This window comes from Lissotriton vulgaris, chromosome 7 (genome assembly GCF_964263255.1).
Source record: "Lissotriton vulgaris chromosome 7, aLisVul1.2, whole genome shotgun sequence".
NCBI lineage: Eukaryota > Metazoa > Chordata > Amphibia > Caudata > Salamandridae > Lissotriton > Lissotriton vulgaris.
The window spans coordinates 1,512,746,794-1,512,761,297 of NC_141695.1; positions in this window are offsets into that span (position 1 = coordinate 1,512,746,794).

The following is a 14,504-nucleotide window of genomic DNA, read 5'->3' on the forward strand; positions in this document are numbered from 1 at the left end:
TCTCATAAAACAGAAGAGTACAACCCTTCACAATTTTCATTTAATTCAAATTTCAGAAAAGATCTTTTTCTGAAAACATATCATACGCTCCTCAGACTCCCATTGAAGTCTCGAACACAGGATAAATCATACACATGGGACAAGGAATAATACGACTTCCCCCTCTTGCTGTAAGAAGACCCTTACACTTAGTATAAGGTTAGTACCGTACCCAGCCAGTATACATGTGGCGGATGAATGGATTATTTAAAAAAAAGTAGTGAACAACTAAAATGTAACGGAGATACAACAAAGTTTGAATTTAATGTGTAATTTGGACACGAGAGACAGAACAAATCTGTCTAGAGTACATAAGATACCATGGGGCGATAAGCCAATTTAGTAATGTAACTGGATATAACTCATGAATAGAACATGATGAAAAGAGATGAGCAGCCTATGCAAAATGTAATGTAGGAAAAGAAATGTGCATATGGTTATTTTCAATAATGGTGTGAGTCACACTTTAATCTGAAATAATGGCATGGCAATATAGAGCCAATAGCCGATACTGACTCTTATCTTTCTATACATGCAGAAAGATACCGTATATCGAAAACGGTGACCCCATATGAATCGTTTTGTACTGAGGAAGGTGTTCCCGCATCAACGGCTTTGAGACACCGAAACGCGTCGACGCACTGGTCCGTATAAAGTCCAAGTAGAGCCTAGGGAGCCTCAGATACATATGAACAGTCTAGTACTGCAGGCTCCAAACTAAAATCTAAAAGGCGATTGGATCTGGTTAATCTGTGGTAACAACATCGGAGATACCGAGCTTAGGGGGTTTGTTGTAAAATTAAATTGTGTTGCGAGGTTTGATGAGGAAACTATTGCACTGTGTAATATGTTTTTTTATATGTGTTCAGAAAAAGATCTTTTCTGAAATTTTTATTAAATGAAAATTGTGAAGGGTTGTACTCTTCTGTTTTATGAGAAATAAAAAGCCTGTGAACGTTACATTTTAGTGTGGGAACTATATTTTAAGAGTTTTTTAAATTAAATATGCTGGATGAATGAGGTATAATAATGAGATAGTGAAGTGAGTACAATAATTAAGCAGTTTTTCCAGGGATTCCCCTCTGACTTACTTAATACATAGAGTTTGACCTCGTCAATTTTGTTTGTTTTGATACACCATTTTTGATTAATCTTAGAAGGACGATTGCACACTATCAGGCTTGTTTTCGAAAAATTTATTTCCAGGACATTCTTTTCGGTGTATGTTCCAAGAGTGTTAAGCAACCTTTGAAGTCCTATTCGAGTATTGCTGAACAGCACCAGATCGTCAGCGACACAATCGAATCTATGGACCCACCCTCAGGTAAACCCTTAATTACCCTAAGGAAAGGGTTAGGACGATGCAGGGTTCGCTCCCAAGGGAGGGGTCAGACAGTAGGGAGGATACTCCCATCTCCTTTGTCCAGTTTCGTGCCAGATCAGGAGCCAACGGTTTCCTGAGCTAGTTTGAACTGGACTATGCAAGGAGGGCACCAAGTGTGCCCTTCAAGCAGTCTGAATGGCTCTAGCAAGTGCTCCCACCCGGCCCCAATACACTAAACCCTGTCTGGGAGGTGGCCGCATGTCCAACATTTCCAACATGTTTGATACCAAACATGATAGGGTACGATACAACCAGTTTCGAGATGGTCATCGCGTAATGGTGTGGTGCCCCTCTATATGTTATATGGCTGTCTCACTTACAACCCAGGAGTATGGACTCCATAGGCTGTGGTGGGGTCCTGCTCATGCAGGGACACCCACACACCTAGAACCGAGCACCCTGCCTTCAGGATTGTAAAGCCTGTCTTAGGGTTGACTTAGTGCAGTGACCTTAGATAAAAGGAAACCTATATCTTTAGTAAGTGGTACTAGCACCAGCTTACACAAGCTGAAATGGCAGGCCTGTAGTTACAAATTGAGTGGTGTCCTGTGGGTGGCATAATAGAACTTCAGCCCATGGAGATCCCCTTTTGTACCTATGCCCTGAGTACCTTAGTGACTTATACTAGGGCCTGATAAGTGTACACCAGTATCGAATCTGGGATCTACCTAAGTACTTACCATACCAATGTAGAGACTGTGGTCCTGATTAGCAGGATCCCAGTAAGACTAGTCAGAAAAAGCATTACATCAAGCAAAAAGTGGGGGCAACCATAAAAGCAGATCCCACTTTCCTACAACATCCCAATTTGTTTTAATACCAGCTAGGTTCCAGGAAACAAGTTTGGTAGAAGAGGGCATCAAGACAGTGGAATCATACCTGATGGAAAGACAGGAAGGAGCAGACTTTGCTAGTTGGGAATTGTTTCTGAATGTAACTGCAACTAATCATCATGGCTAGGGACTTCTAGTGCAGATACATTGGAGTGTGTTGCTGCAGCAATTTTTGCATGATTATAGATTTGCTTCTTTTGCCACATCTGCTGCATAATCTGCAGATTTTAACAAAACAAATTTTGTGTCTAGCTCAAACAGTTCAATAGTAACAAAAAATGCAGTGACACGTGCTCCTGCACAGTGAAAGACTCTTTGCAAAGCTGGACTTGTCACCTTTTTGTTGCTTACTGCTATATCTGGATATTAAAATGGTACTAATGAGGCGCAACCAATTCCCAGACAGTGTTATCAAGTTTAAAAATGATGAACTAATGAAGTAATACTTTTAAAAAATATGCCGCATTATGCCACACAATTAGTTTTTTCTTTCCACATAATTTGACTTTTCCTGGTGCATATATTTTGGCCCTGTCCTGTCGCATAATTCCAGTGGCCCTGAGTATAGAGGCTGTCTTACAATGCAGGTTTTGGCACAAAGGCCAGTGCATCCTCATACTCAACTACTCAACTACACTCTGCTAACAGCTGGTGAAGATGAGATAATGGAGCGAGCAGTTCTTTTGCATGTATTTCTATATAAGCTTGTGACTCTGTAGAGAAGGTTCAGGGGAGAAGTCTTTCCCTGTTCATCCCCAACAATGCCTGCTGGTCTCCATGGGGAGAGGTCTGAGGGACAAGTGAGTGTGTCCCCACATTCAGAAAGAAACACCAATCAATCAAGACATAGTTCTCAATGGAGAGAATACTCAATTTCTATGCACATTCAACATAAAAAAGAGAGGTAGGAGCAGAGAGATCAGTCTATTTCCACAGTCTCGTACACACATGTGTTACTCTGTGGGAAGGTATGAGCTGACAGAGCAATTTCTCTCCATACCCTAGTTCCTATTCTTGTCATACAAGTGAGACTTTTCAGCATAGAGGTAATTTGCTCCCCACACCCTAGATGTACATATTTCACCCTGGGAAAAGGTGTGAGCAGACAAGTAAGGCCCTCCTCCCACCCTACAATGCACACCCATGATCCAAGAGAGAGTTCTCAGCACAGAGGCCATTTCCTCTGCACACTCTACTAAATGCCCATCATCCCGGGCATGAGTGTCAGCAGAGAGGCCAGTATGTCCCCACATCCTACTATGCATACCCTTCAATGTGGGAAGAGGTATGATCACAGATGTCAGTTGGGAGGACACTCACTCCCTAAACTCCACTATAAACATCAGTTATTCAAGAGAAGGGCCTCAGCGGAGAGACCAGTCCCTCCATAAATTGTACGATGCTCACCCTTCATCCGAAACAGAGGTCTCAGAGGAGAGGTCAGTCTCTCCACACACTTAACTACACACATTCATCATTCCAAGAGAGAGAGGTCTCTGCGGAGAGGCTAGTTTCTCTCCACACCCTATTACGCACTCCTGTAAGTCCAGAGAGAGACCTGAGCAGAGAAGGTAGTCTCTCTCCTCCACCTACTACACACACTCATCATTACAGAGAGAGGTCTTTGCTGTGACCACAGTCCCTTCACACACCCTAGTATGCACACTTGTATTCCCTCAGAGCACTCTCAAAGGAGAGTTCAGTCCCTTTTCACAAATCACTATGCATATTTGTTATCTAACAGAGAGGTCTTAGCAGAGAAGCTAGTCCTTCCCCACACCCTACAATACAGACGCGTCATCTAAGAGAGGGGTCTCAGCAGGGAAGGCAATCCCTTCACACACCCTACTATGGTCATCCATCATATATCAGAGAGGTCTCAAAACAAAGGGCAGTCCATCAACACACTTTAATATGCACACCTGTCACCCAAGAGATGGGTCTCAGAGGAGAGACCAGTCCATCCACACAGACTTCTGTGTACACTTGTCATCTGAGAGAGAGATGTGAAAGGAGATGCCAGTCCCTCTACACACAATACCATGCATCCGTATCATACTGTGGAGGAGTGTTAGTGGAGAGGTTTCTCCCACCCTATCCTACTATGTACACCCAAAGTCCTAGACAAAGCTGTAACTCTGCTACATTAAGTCGTTATCCTAGAGAAAGGTGTTAGTAGGGGGTCATTACCTCTCTACACTCTACTTTGCACACCTGTCGTTCCAGGGAGAGGTCTCAGGGGAGAGCCCAGTTCCTCCACATACCCTATTACACACACATATCAGCCAAGAGAGAGATATCAGCGAAGAGGCTAGTCTCTCCCCTCACTCTATTACTCACATCCATCATCTGAGAGAGAAGTCTCTGCAGAGAAGCCCGTCTCTCCTACACACTTCTATACATACTGTTCACCCTGAGGAGAGTTGTGAACGGAGAGGTCATTCTTTCCCCACACACTACTATACACTCCTATTATACTCTGGAAAGCTCTAAGTGGAGATGCCACTTTCTCTTCATACCCTAGAAGTGGGACCTGTAAAGTATAACAACTGTAATCAAAGAGATTAAATTCTGTCCCCCACAACATTTTACAATCTCACAGGACTACCATGGAATCGTAAAAAAGTAGGGATGTGTAGAGGAAATCTGTGTGAAGAGAGACGTCTCAGCAGAGAGGCTTATGTGTTTGCGCACTGTACTAAACACACCCGGGAATACAGGACTTTTATCACTGAGATATATGCTAAGTGTTTGAGCTTGTGAAACTATTGCGAGTGTTGAACAAATATACTAGTGGATGCAGGCATAAGTGTGCTCCTGTGAGAATCTTGCTAGTGTAAGTATTTTTTTAAAAGGGTGTTATAACATGAAAGAATCACATAATGTAGGAATAGGGTGGCTCTGACAAGAGCCTTTGTGTTTATAATGTGTAATGTTCAGTTACACATACAACTGGATGCATTCATTTATGATATTAAGGAAGATCCTGTTCCCTTCTGCAGTGAAGTGCACTCCATCTTGCCTATAGGCAACTGACATATCAAAATGGATATTGGTTATGCCCTTGATAATACGCCATTCCCTGTCCCACTCCGTTATTTTAAGCAAGTGAATGCACAAGTGTCCGTACTATTCTGGGGCCACCGCCCTGCACGTATAGCACAAGCAAAACTGCATAAGAGTTGGTACGAAGGCAGGATAGCACTCCCAGACCTACAGCTGTATTATTGGGCGGCACACCATAAGGTCATTAACCATTGGATCCACGCACTTCAGGATGATCCGGCATATAGGGCAGATAGAAACAAACTGGGCACGAATAATATGCTTGCCGTCTTATACAACAAAGGACTGGCACGGAAACTGGAGGTCCCTACGAAACACACGGTCACAATATGGCATGCAGCACCGACTAGTTAGGATGGAGAGGGGTTATCACCAAACTTACTCCACTCTGGGATACCAAAAAACTGGTACAATTGAGAAATAGCAAGGGATTTGACCAGTGGGACAACATAGGCATCTCCACAGTAGGCGACCTATGGGACGGGGGGACGGTGATACTGTTTACCAACTTCAGCGACAATATGACTTGGGCCCAACCGAGACTTATAGGTACACCCAAATAAGGCATGCACCGCAAGATACAGAGGTCCCAGACGCAGCCCCGTTAGAGGACAGACTGCTCACTGACCACATGCAAAAACGAGCCACGTCCTTCACATACAGAAAGCTAATCAACAACCTGCCAGACCCGACGGTAGCACTGCGGGACAAATGGGTGATGGAGGTGGGCGATATAGATGACTCGGAGTGGCAAGAGGCCCTGGCATCACCTAAGGAGGGGGGAATCTCTGCAAGGCTTCGGTTAGTACAACTTAAGATCTTACACTGAGTGTATTACACTAGGACCATGTTACATAAAATACAAAGGGCGCAACATCCATACTACCTTAGAGGGTGTGAAGAGGGGGGGTCGTTCATACACACAATGTGGGAGTGTGCAGCAATAATGAACTACTGGGGAAAGGTGATACGTACAATATCGGAAGCGATGGGGGTGTCACTTCTCCCTAACCCGCGTAGATGCCTGCTCAACATATGGGAGCCCAACGACCTTACCCGCCATGGACAAACTTGGGTCACATTGGGACTTATGGTAGCGAAACGAAATATTGCGCAGAAATGGGGGGCAGTGGAAACACCGTTATTAGCGACTTGGTGCAGAGACATGGATCTGACTATGGTCACGGAACGGACAGTGTATGCTAATCGGAAGAGCCCCCGAAAATGGACTAAAATATGGGCAGCCTGGAATACCTACCGAGGGGACATCTGTGACCCATTGCCAGACTCTTAGGACGATAGCACAGATGAATAATGAGGGTGGGAGGGTGGGATTGGTGGGCCCTGTACCGACGAGGGAGACACTGCAGAAAAGTCAGATTGCTATTGAATCCATAACGGCAAAGTATTCGTATGTATATCACCTACTTACATTATGTGCTTCCCTGTATACTGTCATTATTGCCTATATGTTGAATGAAAACAATAAAAACTGTTTTAAAAAAAAAAATGGATATTGGTACGATATATAGAGCCCATGCCATGGTCACGGAGAAAGGCAGAAATTATTTTATTAACATGCTTCCAGGACTTCTCAATCTTAAGACAAAACTCTTTGGGCCGTTGCCATTTTTAGGTCTTGCCTGGGTGTCGCGATCACACAGCACAGACAGAGCCTCACTCACCGGCGCCCAGTGAACTACACCACCCAGAATCCCCTGGGTCGCCAGGTGAAAAATCTGCACTTTTCTGTGCTCTGCTCCCATAAAGTACCTCCTCCCGGAAGAGAAGGCGATTGACAATCTTGCCAGTTTTGAATATTTCCTTGAGGGCGGATGGTATTCCCTGCTGGATCTATTGGGTTCATTTTACTGTTCTAGGACTTTTGGCTGCGCTGCTCCAAGAATCAGACAGGTTGCCATGGTAAGGGTCGAAGAATGGCACCCTTCATTTCTGCCGCATTTCCGTCACAGTCTGCATTCCCTTGAGTCCCGGGCGCAGGATTTACAGGTATTTAGGTCACGACCTGGGAGAGGGAGAGAGACGCCGGAACCGCGCCTCCCTCATTGCAAGACTTTGTTTGGTTCTTTTCGAGTACTGGGAACTCTTTGCACTTTCTGGCATTTGGCCCTCTCACTATGAGGAAAACAGTGAGATTCAGAGTGCATTCTCGACAAAGACTGAATCGGGCAGATTGCGCCCTCTCACGCTGTAATCTAAAACAGCGGCGGGGTGTATCTGCCTTTTCAGAACTAGTGATTCCCCGCTGTGAATAAATACAAACAGCGCACAATAAACACCTCGTGTGATTTGCTGTTTTGACCCTCATGGAACTTTTCTTTCGTTTGACTTACATTTTGTGCATGCATCCTAGTTCATAAAGGTCCTTCAATGACCTATTATTCCGTTTTCATTGTGTGGTGGAGCACTTCTTTCCGGCTGCCTCTGCGAGGGCCTCCAGGTATCGAACCCTCATTTCTGTTGGGAACAGTGCACAATGCCATCAATATGCTAATTGCTGCTGATCCTATTGTGAGTATTTATAAGTCCTGGTGGTCTCCTGTGTAAGTCTGGACCGTTCGGTTCCTGCTCTAACCCCTCTCTTTTCTCTTTTGCATAGTATTCCCATGGGGAGAGTATCAATGACTTCCAAAACCCTAGAGCAGGCACAGGGTGACAAGGAACATCTAAGTAGAAGTATTTCTTATTTTATCCACTTCCCTTTTCCCCGGGGTGCTCCTTTACGCAGTAGTGTTCATTACTCTGTGGGAGGTTGTGCTCAGGGGAGGTGGGGGTCTCCTCACCAGCCATCTTCCCTGCTGGCCGATACTCAAGGTTAGCGCCATTTTTCTTATCTTGTGCTACTGCCATATCACGACACTGAGCCAGCGCATGCGCTTGTCTGGCGAGACATTTAGTAAGTGGGCTTTTAAAATCCGACCACACGCTTTTGCTTGTGGCCTAAATCTTGTGGTTACTCGCGCCTTTAAGCGCACAGGCACCATCTGGTTTTCCGTCATGGCTCATTAAGAGCATCGTTCGCGGCACCCTTACAGCACGCAATCACTTTCACTTTCGTGGCCACTGCACTTTCATGGCTGCGCGGCAAATGCTTGTTTTTAATTAAATTTGACTGCTAATACACACGCACAAAAACACAGGAGAGATCCTATCTCTATTCTACAGCACAGCGCCACAGCAGCTTCTCTGGGGGCGGTGCAGGATCAGGAAGCTGTTACTCCTTTCGTACATGTCTTATGAGTTTGAAAATAACAGGCATTCCCACGAGTTTCACTTTCAAACGCCCCACGCAGCCAATACTTGTCTTACTTGTGTTATTCCATTTTGAAAGCTACCATTAACTTGAAAGGAGTTGCAAAAGAAAATGACTAAAGAGTAGTTTAAGATCCATGAAAGCAACAAAATAAAATCCCACACTAGGGCACACCGAATACAAACATGCACCGCTTCTAAACACTAGGCCTCTCATCTCAACACGGCTGAGCTCGCTGAACGGGGCACAAATTCTAGCGCCTCACTTGTGAAGTTTGTTATTTTAGGGGGGCATGTTACCGGAATCCCAGGGTTGTTACTAACTGTTGCTCTTCGAGGAAGACACTTCTGTCAAATTAGCTGCTAGCGGTTAGGGAGGATTCATGCACTACAGCACCCTGAGAAATGGGATGACAGTGTTTGTTATGTTATTCATAATTGCGTAGCGCCCTTTGTGTTCAAGATATTACTGCACATACTTTTTACCTTTTTTTGTAACACGTGACTCTTCGGCTCATGTTTCTTAAAGTTTGACTTGTGCTGTGGTAAGACTATACAAATCTTACTTTTACAGATTGAAACGCTACTTTTTCTGAGTTTTATTTTGAGAGTTTAAGATCGGAACAGTTCTGCTAATCTATGGGGTGTTATATTATTTATAGGCAGTACCCTGCGTAGAGTGTTCAGTCTGCCGCATACTAAGGAACGAGAGGGACAGTACCACCTCAGGCACACTTCTGTAAACTGTGTAACCTGCTGCTCCTCACTGTGTCCCCAGACCCCCTCCTTCCACACCAACACCTGATGCACTGCATCACTGTGGCGCACTGCACATAACATTAGAGGCACAGAAGCCCTCTCTGCAATAGAACCGTTCAAAAAAAGAGCATAGGCACACAACAGGACGGTAGGCAATCTCCCTAAAGCACAAAGATGTGGGTAATGACAAGAGCTGCTGAGCAAGAAGCTGGGGAACCATTTTGAGTCACAGCGTTGGCTCACCATCCTTTGATTCTGGGCAAATCAGTTAATCTCCCTGTGCCTTCCAAAAGGGAATGTGTCTTGTGTTTCAAGCCGCTGTCTAAAAATTACCCTTGCTAATAAATCTGTTTTTTATATAGTGCTTCTTAAAAGGTTTTGTATTTGGCTACGGTTTTGTTTTTGGCTACTAAAACTTTATATTGTGTCTTTATAATGTAACGAAAGAGCATTACAATAATGCTTTCACTTGTGTATGAAGCATGAAACTTACAGTCAGCTCTGCTTTAATTTAAACCTGTAGCTGCTGCATGTGCACACATTTCTGGGGCCAACTGTTTATAATTTGTGTTTCCGCGCATGCTTATTTATATTTCCCAAAGTTTATGCCCTGTCTTGTGCCATGTCCCTCCTTAGCATCTGTTTGCCTTTGATTGTGTGTTTATTTTAATTGGGAACTGGTTGCTAAGGGAAGCAAGGTGCTTATATTATCTATTTTACTGTACCTGGCTGAGGGACACTGTTTAAATGTTAACATGGAGGTGTAAACAGTGGGTCAAAAATTAAAGTAGTGTTTGGTAGAGTGTTTTGGTAAACTTTTTAAAAAACAAACTATTACAGCGCAAAAACAATGAAATCTCTCGTACACTATTTTAACGCAGGTACAAACTTGCCAGATTGTTGTTTAAACATCACCCATAAGTGCAACTGCATCAAAATCACATTTGCAACGATGATAACAATCTTTACAAGGAGCAAACATTTCTCTTTATTGTGTCAGGGCAGACTCAACACAGATTAAAGACATTAACAAAGGCAATTGCTCTGGCTAACCACTTATAAAGTCCCAAAGTCGAGACCTATTGGCTATGCCAATGCTTGTTACCTTTGGCATATATTAGAATATACAAAGGCTGTGTGCTCATTTGGATTTCAAGCGCCACCCCTGTGATTGTGCCTAGGTCAATCCCACCACAGTGCGTTAATATCAGGTCTGGGTGCTCACAAACCAAAATGCTGTCAACCAAAAATGTTCTCAACCATTGGTAACAATTGATGCCACTTCAGACATCTATGGCCAATTCAAGTGGTGTATTAGTAGAAATCCAAGATTCTTGTCAATACCACAATTAATAGCATATTCTGTAGCCCAGTGGATGAAGCTGTGTCCCAAAATCTAGAGGTGAACCATAGTGTAGTATGGAGATGTCAGACACCAGAGGAGTGCTCAACAGAATTAGTAGGCTTCAGGAGGAATATGGAGCTACAAGAGAAGAGAAAAAATGGGAAGGTAGCAAAAATATGAATGTCATTGGAAGATTTTTGACAGAAAAGTAGGTTAGGTTGTGACCACAACTGTTTCTATAGCGCACTGTTAAACAGTATGATTTTTTCTGTTGGGTGAATTTCAAATTTTGCTACAAACCTGCTAGAGTCTCGCGAGTGTCATTTGCAAATTTCTCTAGGTGAATCTTGCTGTGGGGATTGGCATACGATCCTATGAAACGCTCATGAGAGTCGCATGGAAATTTACTGAGTGACCCTGCCATGAAGTCTTTCTACAATCTCTCAAGAGAGTCTTACGAGCTCTATTGTACACGGAGAGAAAAGAGTGTGTATTACCATAGTACACGTGCTATTAACCGGGTAAGGTTAAAACAACCATAAAGCAATACAAATAAATAAGAGGATGTCAATGATAATCATTAGGCTAAAATAAAAGCTTTCAAAGACCAATAAAGGGGATTATGGTACATGAAGTACATGTACTGTGAAAGAGATACATTTGTAAGTGAAGAGTGCCTCTTGCAGCCGTGGTGTTGCAGCTATTTGATCCCTTTGCTCATTACCTGTGGGTGTCTTGATGAACTTACGCTGAACACTGCCGATTTGGGGCCATTAACGTGAGGACTTCCCGACTTGTTGAAGGAGTGGGACTGCGAGGACCAGCAGTCTCTGCATGATAACATCGGACGCACCTGGGTCCTCTTCCCGCCCCAGTACTCTGCAGCATTTAACGGCTCGCGGCCCCCGCTCCGCAGTAGCAGCTCGCAGCCGTGGTGTTGCAGCTACTTGATCCCTTTGCTCATTACCTGTGGGTGTCTTGATGAACTTATGCTGAACACTGTCGATTTGGGGCCATTAACGTGAGGACTTCCCAACTTGTTTAAGGAGTGGGACTGCGAGGACCAGCAGTCTGTGCGTGATAACATCGGACGCACCTGGGTCCTCTTCCCGCCCCATTACTCTGCAGCATTTAACGGCTAGCGGCCCCCGCTCCGCGGGAGCCGCTCACAGCTGTGGTGTTGCAACCACTTGATCCCTTTGCTCATTACCTGTGGGTGTCTTGATGAACTTACGCTGAACACTGCCGATTTGGGGCCATTAACTTGAGGACTTCCCGACTTGTTGAAGGAGTGGGACTGCGAGGACCAGCAGTCTGTGCGTGATAACATCGAATGCACCTGGGTCCTCTTCCCGCCCCATTACTCTGCAGCATTTATTGGCTCGCGGCACCCGCTCCGTGGGAGCCTCTCGCAGCCATGGTGTTGCAGCTACTTGATCCCTTTGCTCATTACCTGTGGGTGTCTTGATGAACTTACGCTGAACACTGCCGATTTGGGGCCATTAATGTGAGGACGTCCCGACTTGTTGAAGGAGTGGGGCTGCGAGGACCAGCAGACTGTGCGTGATAACATCAGACGCACCTGGGCCCTCTTCCCGCCCCATTACTATGCAGCATTTAACGGCTTGCGGCCCCCGCTCCACGGGAGCCGCTCGCAGCCGTGGTGTTGCAGCTATTTGATCCCTTTGCTCATTACCTGTGGGTGTCTTGATGAACTTACGCTGAACACTGCCGATTTGGGGCCATTAACGTGAGGACTTCCCAACTTGTTGAAGGAGTGGGACTGCGAGGACCAGCAGTCTGTGCATGATAACATCGGACGTACCTGGGTCCTCTTCCCGCCCCATTACTCTGCAGCATTTAACAGCTCGCGGCCCCCGCTCCGTGGGAGCCGCTCCCAACCGTGGTGTTGCAGCTTCTTGATCCCTTTGCTGATTACCTGTGGGTGTCTTGATGAAATTACACTGAACATTGCCGATTTGGGGCCATTAACTTGAGGACTTCCCGACTTGTTGAAGGAGTGGGACTGCAAGGACCAGCAGTCTGTGCGTGATAACATCGGATGCACCTGGGTCCTCTTCCTGCCCTATTACTCTGCAGCATTTAACGGCTCGCGGCCCCCGTTCCGCGGGAGCCGCTCGCAGCCGTGTTGTTGCAGCTATTTGATCCCTTTACTCATTACCTGTGGGTGTCTTGATGAACTTACGCTGAACACTCCCGATTTGGGGCCATTTAACGTGAGGACTTCCCGACTTGTTGAAGGAGTGGGACTGCGAGGACCAGCAGTCTGTGCATGATAACATCGGACGCACCTGGGTCCTCTTCCCGCCCCATTACTCTGCAGCATTTAACGGCTCGCGGCCCCCGCTCCGCGGGAGCTGCTTGCAGCCGTGGTGCTGCAGCTACTTGATCCCTTTGCTCATTACCTGTGGGTGTCTTGATGAACTTACGCTGAACACTGCCGATTTGGGGCCATTAACGTGAGGACTTCCCGACTTGTTGAAGGAGTGGGACTGCGAGGACCAGCAGTCTGTGCGTGATAACATCGGACGCACCTGGGTCCTCTTCCCGCCCCATTACTCTGCAGCATTTAACGGCTAGTGGCCCCCGCTCCGCGGGCGCCGCTCGCAGCCGTGGTGTTGCAGCTACTTGATCCCTTTGCTCATTACCTGTGGGTGTCTTGATGAACTTACGCTGAACACTGCCGATTTGGGGCCATTAACGTGAGGACTTCCCGACTTGTTGAAGGAGTGGGACTGCGAGGACCAGCAGTCTGTGCGTGATAACATCGGACGCACCTGGGTCCTCTTCCCGCCCCATTACTCTGCAGCATTTAACGGCTAGCGGCCCCCGCTCCGCGGGCGCCGCTCACAGCCGTGGTGTTGCAGCCAATTGATCCCTTTGCTCATTACCTCTGGGTGACTTGATGAACTTACGCTGAACACTGCCGATTTGGGGCCATTAACGTGAGGACTTCTCGACTTGTTTTTTTTTTTTTTTGTCCTCATCTGCCCAACTCTCGTACCATGGATGCAAAAGGAAACACACCAACCACCTTGCTGCCTTGGGGAGCAAGGCCCTTTGATTGAGCCGCTTCCCACTAAAGACAGAACATAGCAATATTGGCGGGAGATGGGGCCATTAACTTGAGGACTTCCCGACTTGTTGAAGGAGTGGGACTGCGAGGACCAGCAGTCTGTGCGTGATAACATCGAACGCACCTGGGTCCTCTTCCCGCCCCATTACTCTGCAGCATTTAATGGCTCGCGGCACCCGCTCCGCGGGAGCCGCTCGCAGCCATGGTGTTGCAGCTACTTGATCCCTTTGCTCATTACCTGTGGGTGTCTTGATGAACTTACGCTGAACACTGACGATTTGGGGCCATTAACGTGAGGACTTCCTGACTTGTTGAAGGAGTGGGACTGCGAGAACTAGCAGTCTGTGCGTGATAACATCGGACGTACCTGGGTCCTCTTCCCGCCCCATTACTCTACAGCATTTAACGTCTCGCGGCCCCCGCTCCGCGGGAGCCGCTCGCAACCATGGTGTTGCAGCTACTTGATCCCTTTGCTCATTACCTGTGGGTGTCTTGATGAACTTACGCTGGACTCCGCCGATTTGGGGCCATTAACTTGAGGACTTCCCGGCTTGTTGAAGGAGTGGGACTGCGAGGACCAGCAGTCTGTGCGTGATAACATCGGACGCACCTGGGTCCTCTTCCCGCCCAATTACTCTGCAGCATTTAACGGCTCGCGGCCCCCGCTCCGCGGGAGCCGCTCGCAGCCGTGGTTTTGCAGCTACTTGA